The 6,170-nt window shown below is 47.9% G+C and overlaps 1 long non-coding RNA gene across 1 annotated transcript; it reads left to right on the forward strand.

Annotated features, from left to right (window-relative positions):
* Nucleotides 1-14: 14 nt before the first annotated feature.
* On the forward strand, nucleotides 15-5,837 carry LOC115510251. Its single transcript, XR_003967646.1, has 2 exons — nucleotides 15-354; nucleotides 5,589-5,837. It is a non-coding gene; the product is annotated as an uncharacterized LOC115510251 (long non-coding RNA).
* Nucleotides 5,838-6,170: the final 333 nt, after the last annotated feature.

Raw genomic sequence — 6,170 nt, forward strand, 5'->3', positions numbered from 1 at the left:
CCGGAAGCCCGGCCGCCCCGCGGCCTCCGGATGCAGCCGTCTGGAGCGCCGTCCTGCTGCCCCCGCCCTTCCTTTCTCGTGCTCCCGGCCGGCGGGCTCCTCTTTCCCCAAGTTTCCGCGTCTGGGGAAATGGGGGTAATGGCGGGGGGGTCGGCCCGTTCCCGGCTGGGTGACTTTGGGCAGGTTCACACTTCGAAGTGCACACTTGCGTGAAAAACGATGGTTGTGGGAGGTCAGCGCATGTGTGCGTTCACGTTAGCGGTCAACAAACGATTCAGGATTCTGAGCTCTGCTTTTCTTCGTTGGAAGAGGAGTCGGTATTCACACCGCCCTGCATGAAGCCTGTCCTGTCAGGTCGGGATCCATCCATTCGTTCATTCATGCCTTATCTACTTATGTTCTAATTGAGCGTCTACTATATGCCCATCACTGTGCTAGGTGCTGGGGAAACAACAGTGAAGGAGATAGATTCAGTCCCTGACGTCGCCGAGCTTACAGTCTGGTGAAGGCGAGACCATCAAATTACCACTGAGATAAATACAAAGTTTCAAAGCTGTCAGTACTGTGATACATGGCTTATGTATCACATGTCAGTAGAGTGATACATGGCTTATGCTCTGAGGCATGTATAACAGAGATGCCTTACTCAGTCTGGGGTGTGTGGAATGCTTCCCTGAGATTGCCAGGTTTAGCCAAGGTCTGAAGGAGTTGGCCAGCTGGGTGTATGTTGGGGTAGAAGAAATAGGCAGAGGCACTGTGGCCCCAGGGAACATTGTGACACAGTGCAGGACCTGAGGGAGGTAAGTGTGGATAATCCTTTAGGTCTTCGGCGGGTGCTCCTGAGATTTTTTTTTTTTTTAATTTTGTAAGTTTATTTTATTTATTTTTGAGAGAGAAAGAGAGCACAGGAGCGGTAGAGAGAGGGAGAGAGAGAGAGAATCCCAAGCAGGTTCCATGCTCTAAGCGTGGAGCCCAGTGCGGGGCTTGAACCCCCAAACTGTGAGATCATGACTTGAGCCGAAATCAAGAGTCAGATGCTTAACTGACTGAGCCACCCCAGTGCCCCATCCCCGAGATTCTTTAAATGTCAAAGTCCTTTGACACTCTTCCTGTCGTCTGTGTCCCCTTCCCTAGAATCTCAGGGAGCTCGTGACTGCTTTGGCAATTTTTGTGTTATTTAGGGTGTGGGCTCTAACAGAAACCAAATTAACAGTGGCTGAAATGAGACAAAAGTGGCCGTCTCTCTCTCATCACAGTGCAGAGGCATGTAGGGCGGCTCAGCTTCCCAGGCTGATCAGGGACCCGTGATCCTTCTACTTGTGCCTCTCCATCCCTATGCTCCTCCTGTTATGCTTGACCGAGCGGGTTTGCATCCCAACCAGTGGAAAGGGGGGAAGGTGGAATGTGAGGGCATGTCCCCCTCCCTTTAAGTGCGTGACCTAAAAGTCGCAGGTATCTCTTCCCCTCACACCTCATTGGCTGCTACCTAGCTGTGCGGTCAAGTTGAGCCGCACGGGAAGCTGGGAAATACAGTCTTCATTCTGGGTGTCCCTGTGCCCAAGTAAAAGTAGGGGTTCTGTGCCTATAGAAGAAGGGAAGAATGCATACTGAGAAATAAAACTAAAAAGGGAGAGCTCAAGAGGGGCCAGGACTGCCTCCCAACCCACCCCGACACCTCTCCCACCACCTGAAGCCCCCAGCCTGCGGCTTCCCTCACTTTCACTCTGTGATCTGGTGGTTCTCTCATGGTTCTGGACAGCGCCTCAGTTCAAAACACAGATCTGTCTTTGAGACAGTGCACATCCTATCCATCTGTGTCAATCCACAGATAGAAGACGTCACCTTTTCCTAGGGGGGATTCTCCAAGAGCCTCAGGTTTGCACGCCCTCTTCTTCACTGCTTTGGGGAACAGAAACCCGTGACTGCCATTTCGGCTATCAGTGGGGGCATGTGATACAGACCTGAGATGAACCCAAGACTGGTATGTGCTATGTAACACGAGGGACGCTTATTAGACATTTGTAAGACTTTTTTTTTTTTAATGTTTATTTATTTTTGAGAGAGAGACCGCGTGCGCGAGCAGTTGGGGGAGGGGCAGAGAGCGAGGGAGACAGAGAATGCGAAGCAGGCTCCAGGCTCTGAGCCGGCAGCACAGAGCCCGAGGCGGGGCTTGACCTCACGGACGGTGAGATCATGACCCGAGCCGAAGTCGGACGCTCGACCGACTGAGCCGCTGAGGCGCCCCTCGGCAGCTAATTTTAAATATGTCACTGCTGCTGGCATGATGATGAGCCCGTAAAAGACCTTTTGTCTTTCCCAGTGACTTCCTTCACTCAGTATGATACATCAGCCCCATCCATGTTGTCACAAATGGCAAGATCTCACCCTTTTTTATGGCTGAGTAATATTCCACTGCAAATATGTCTATATATATTTCTTTGGGTAAAAAATGCCCAGTAGTGGAATTAGGGGATGGTACGGTACTTCTGTTTTTAATTTTTGGAGGAACATCCATATGGTTTCCCACAGAAGCTGTACCAGTTTGCACTCCTACCAAAAGTGCACAAGGGTTCCTTTTTCTCCACATTTTCGTCAATACTTGTTATTTCTTGTCTCTTTTACTCTAGTCATTCTGACAGGTGTGAGGTGATCATCTCATTGTGGTTTTGATTTGCATTTCTAGGATGAGTGATGTTGAGCACCTTTTCATGTGTCATTTGGCCATCTATATGTCTTCCTTGAAAAAATGTGTATTCATGTCCTCTGCCCATTTTTAATTGGATTTTTTTTTTTTTGGTGTTGAGTTCCAAGTTGGTTTTGATTCTATGTTCGTACATAGCCGATTACTGATTTTTTTTTACAAAATTATTATTTATTATTTTTTCAACTTTTAAAAAAGTGTTTATATTTGAGAGAGAGAGAGAGAGAGATAGAGAGAGCGTGAGCGGGGTAGGAGCAGAGAGGCAGAAACAGAATATGAAGCAGGGTCCGGCTCCGAGCTGCGAGCTGTCAACACAGAGCCTGATGCGGGGCTTGAACCCACAAACCATGAGATCATGACCTGAGCTGAAGTCGGATGTTCAATCGACTGTGCGAACCCAGGCACCCCATGATTTATTTTCTTATAAGACTTAATTGGTTAGCTTAAGCCTGGTTATTCATTAATAAAAATGATAAGCGTTCAAATCTTTTTAAATCAAACTTTAGCAACCAGAAGAACTTAAAACAGAAATAGGGAGTGACCCTAAGAGGTGGGACTGGGAGAAAGACAGATTAGACTTTTCATTTAATATCATTCTGAACTGATGGAATTTATTTTTACTCTGTGTATTATTTTCATGGTTTCTAAAGGACACAGGATGTCATTTGAGTCTCAAGTTATAAGCATCCCGGGTGATGGGGAAAGTGATTCCTTCCTTGCAGCTCCAAAATCTGAAAAATGGGGGTTTATTTGGGTTTATCCTGTTTCTGTTTCATTCAGCTTCCCGAACATGTATGTTTATATCTTTCACCCACATGGGAGGTTTTCAGCCATTGTTTTTTCAAATATTTTTCCTGCACCACTGTTTCTCCTGTACTTCCCAGATTCTGATGACCCAGACATTCACTCTTCTGGAATTGTTCCACCATTCCTGGAGTTCTGTTCATTTCTTCCCCATCTTTCTCTCTGTTGTCAGATTGGATACTTTCTGCCTTCAAGATCACTGACTTGTTTCTCTGCCGTCTCCGTTCTGCTAGGCACCCATACAAAGGGTTTTTAAATTTTTGCTTATTTTATTTTTCAGTTATAAGATTTTCATTTTGTCCTTTTTATGTTCTATTTATTGGCTTAAAATTCCTCCCTCCCCCCCTCCCTCCCTCCTTCCCTTCCTCCCTTCCTTCTTCCTTCCTTCCTTCCTTCCTTCCTTCCTTCCTTCCTTCCTTCCTTCCTTCCTTCCTTCCCTCCTTCCTTTGTAGGCTCCACATCCAACATGGAGCCCAATGCAAGGCTTGAACTCATGACCCTGAGATCAAGACCTGAGCTGAGGTCAAGAGTCAGATGTTTAACCCAGGTAGCCCTGTTTGTTTAAAATGTCCCTCTATCCGTTTGTTTCTAGGTGGTTTGCCCTTATTTGCTGGAGGGTTTTTATAATATCTGCTTTAATGACTGTCAGATAATCCCCACGGCCGTGTCATTTCAGCACTGGCAGCTGTTGGCCGTCTTCTCCCATGCGAGTTGGGATTTTCATGTTTCCTCATATGTCAAGTCACTCTGGAATATACCTGGACATTCTGGGTATCATTAGACCTTTCTAAAAATCCTGCGGAGACTATTGCCATATTGTTCTAGGAGGCCGTGGACCAGATTGGGCTCAGGCTGTGAGTTCCAACCAGCCTCCCATGGCTTATGACTTCAAGGTCATTTGTATTTTCAGAGCCTTTCCCAGGCCATCCTATAGTAAATTCTCAAAGTCTGCGTGAACTGTTTCGTGTTTAATTCACGTACACGAAACAGGGGGATGGGTGCAGAAGTTTATTGTTCCCCTACTCTGAGTATTAGGAGACGTTTGCCTAATTTAATCAGAATGAGGGGGGCCCTAGAGCTTTCTCTGTCTGCCCTGGTGTGCACTTCCAGGCTGAAAGGTGCATGGAGTCCAGCCTGGGAAATATGGGGGGGGGGAGGGGGATGGTCAACTCATTGCTAGCGTGGCTGTACATCCGATGCTGGTCTTGTTCCTCCACCTATCTGCTACTAAGTTTTCAGAGTTCTTAAATAGCAACTCTGTGTTTTGTCCAGGATTTTTTTTCTTTTTTAATGTTTATTTATTTTTGAGAGAGAAAGAGTGAGTGAGTGCCAGTGGGGGAGGGGCAGAGAGAGAGAGAGGGAGAGAGAGGGAGGGAGACACAGAATCCGAAGCAGGCTCCAGGCTCCAAGCTGTCAGCACAGAGCCTCATGCGGGGCTCGAACCCAGTCTGATCTAGATGTATGGGGAGCATCAGCAAACCTTGTATGCCTCACCTAAGATGTGGGGCTTTACCTCGTGATGTGACCTCTGGGGCTCTCGGCTTTCCCCTTAATTCTAGCTAACTCTGCCTTTTGTGGGATGTGTGCCCTCAGTGGGAAGCCTTCTACCCACCTGCCTCCCATCCTTTGTGACCCCATCCTTCTCCCATGGTGGAATCTTTTTTCCCATCTAGCAAGGCAATAGATAGCGGGCCTGAGTATAAGAAATGCAGTGATAGCTGTTCCATATACACTGGTTTATATAACCTTCATCTCAACATCACTGTTATTAACCCCCTTTTACAGAAGAGAAAACTGAGGTGTAGTTTTGGGGTAAGTTGCCTCCAGTTGTGGGCGGTAACCTAAAAAATGATGTCCCAAAGAAGCCAGATCCCTGGGACCTGTAAATCTACCTTACATGGATACAAGGCCTTTACAGATATATTAAGTTAAGATCTTGAGATGGGGAGATTATCCTGGATTATCAGGGTGGCCCTAAATGCAATTACATGTATAGGAGAGGGAAACAGAGGGAGATCTCTCTCTCTCTCTCTCTCTCTCTCTCTCTCTCCCTCCCTCCCTTTCCCATCCCCACCCCCCACAGAAAAGAAGGTGATGTGACCATAGAGCTGACACATTTCAAGATGCTGGCATTAAAAACCAGAGCGATGCAGCCACAAACCAAGGAGAAACAGCCGACACCAGAAGCTGGAAGAGTCAGGGAACAGTGTCTCCCCTGGAGCCCCCAGAAGGAGTACAGCCCTGTCAACACCTTACTTTGCCCCAGTGATACTGATTTTGGACTCCGGGCCCCCAGAACTGAGAGAATAAATTTCTGTTTGTTTTAAGCCACCAAGTCTGTGGTAATTTGCCACGAGAGCTTTAGGAGACCAGTCTACCATGTAGAACCAGCCACGTGCCCCTGTCTGTCTGGCTCAGGTAGGCAGCCCGGGATTGGAGGGAGCCTCCCTGCCAATGTCAGGTGAGCCCAGCACTGCTTACAGTAAGCACTCAGGAGAAGCACTCCCCTTCCCCCCAGGGAGACATGGGGGTGAGCAGGTGGAACAGTCAGGAAGGGCCTTGGCAGAAGAAGCAACCACAGCAGGGCTGACACTTCCCTCCCTACCATGAGACACGGGGCAGCGAGGCCTGGGGAAACCCCTTCTAGCCCCCGAAGACCCAGTGA

This window comes from Lynx canadensis, chromosome A3 (genome assembly GCF_007474595.2).
Source record: "Lynx canadensis isolate LIC74 chromosome A3, mLynCan4.pri.v2, whole genome shotgun sequence".
Lineage (NCBI taxonomy): Eukaryota > Metazoa > Chordata > Mammalia > Carnivora > Felidae > Lynx > Lynx canadensis.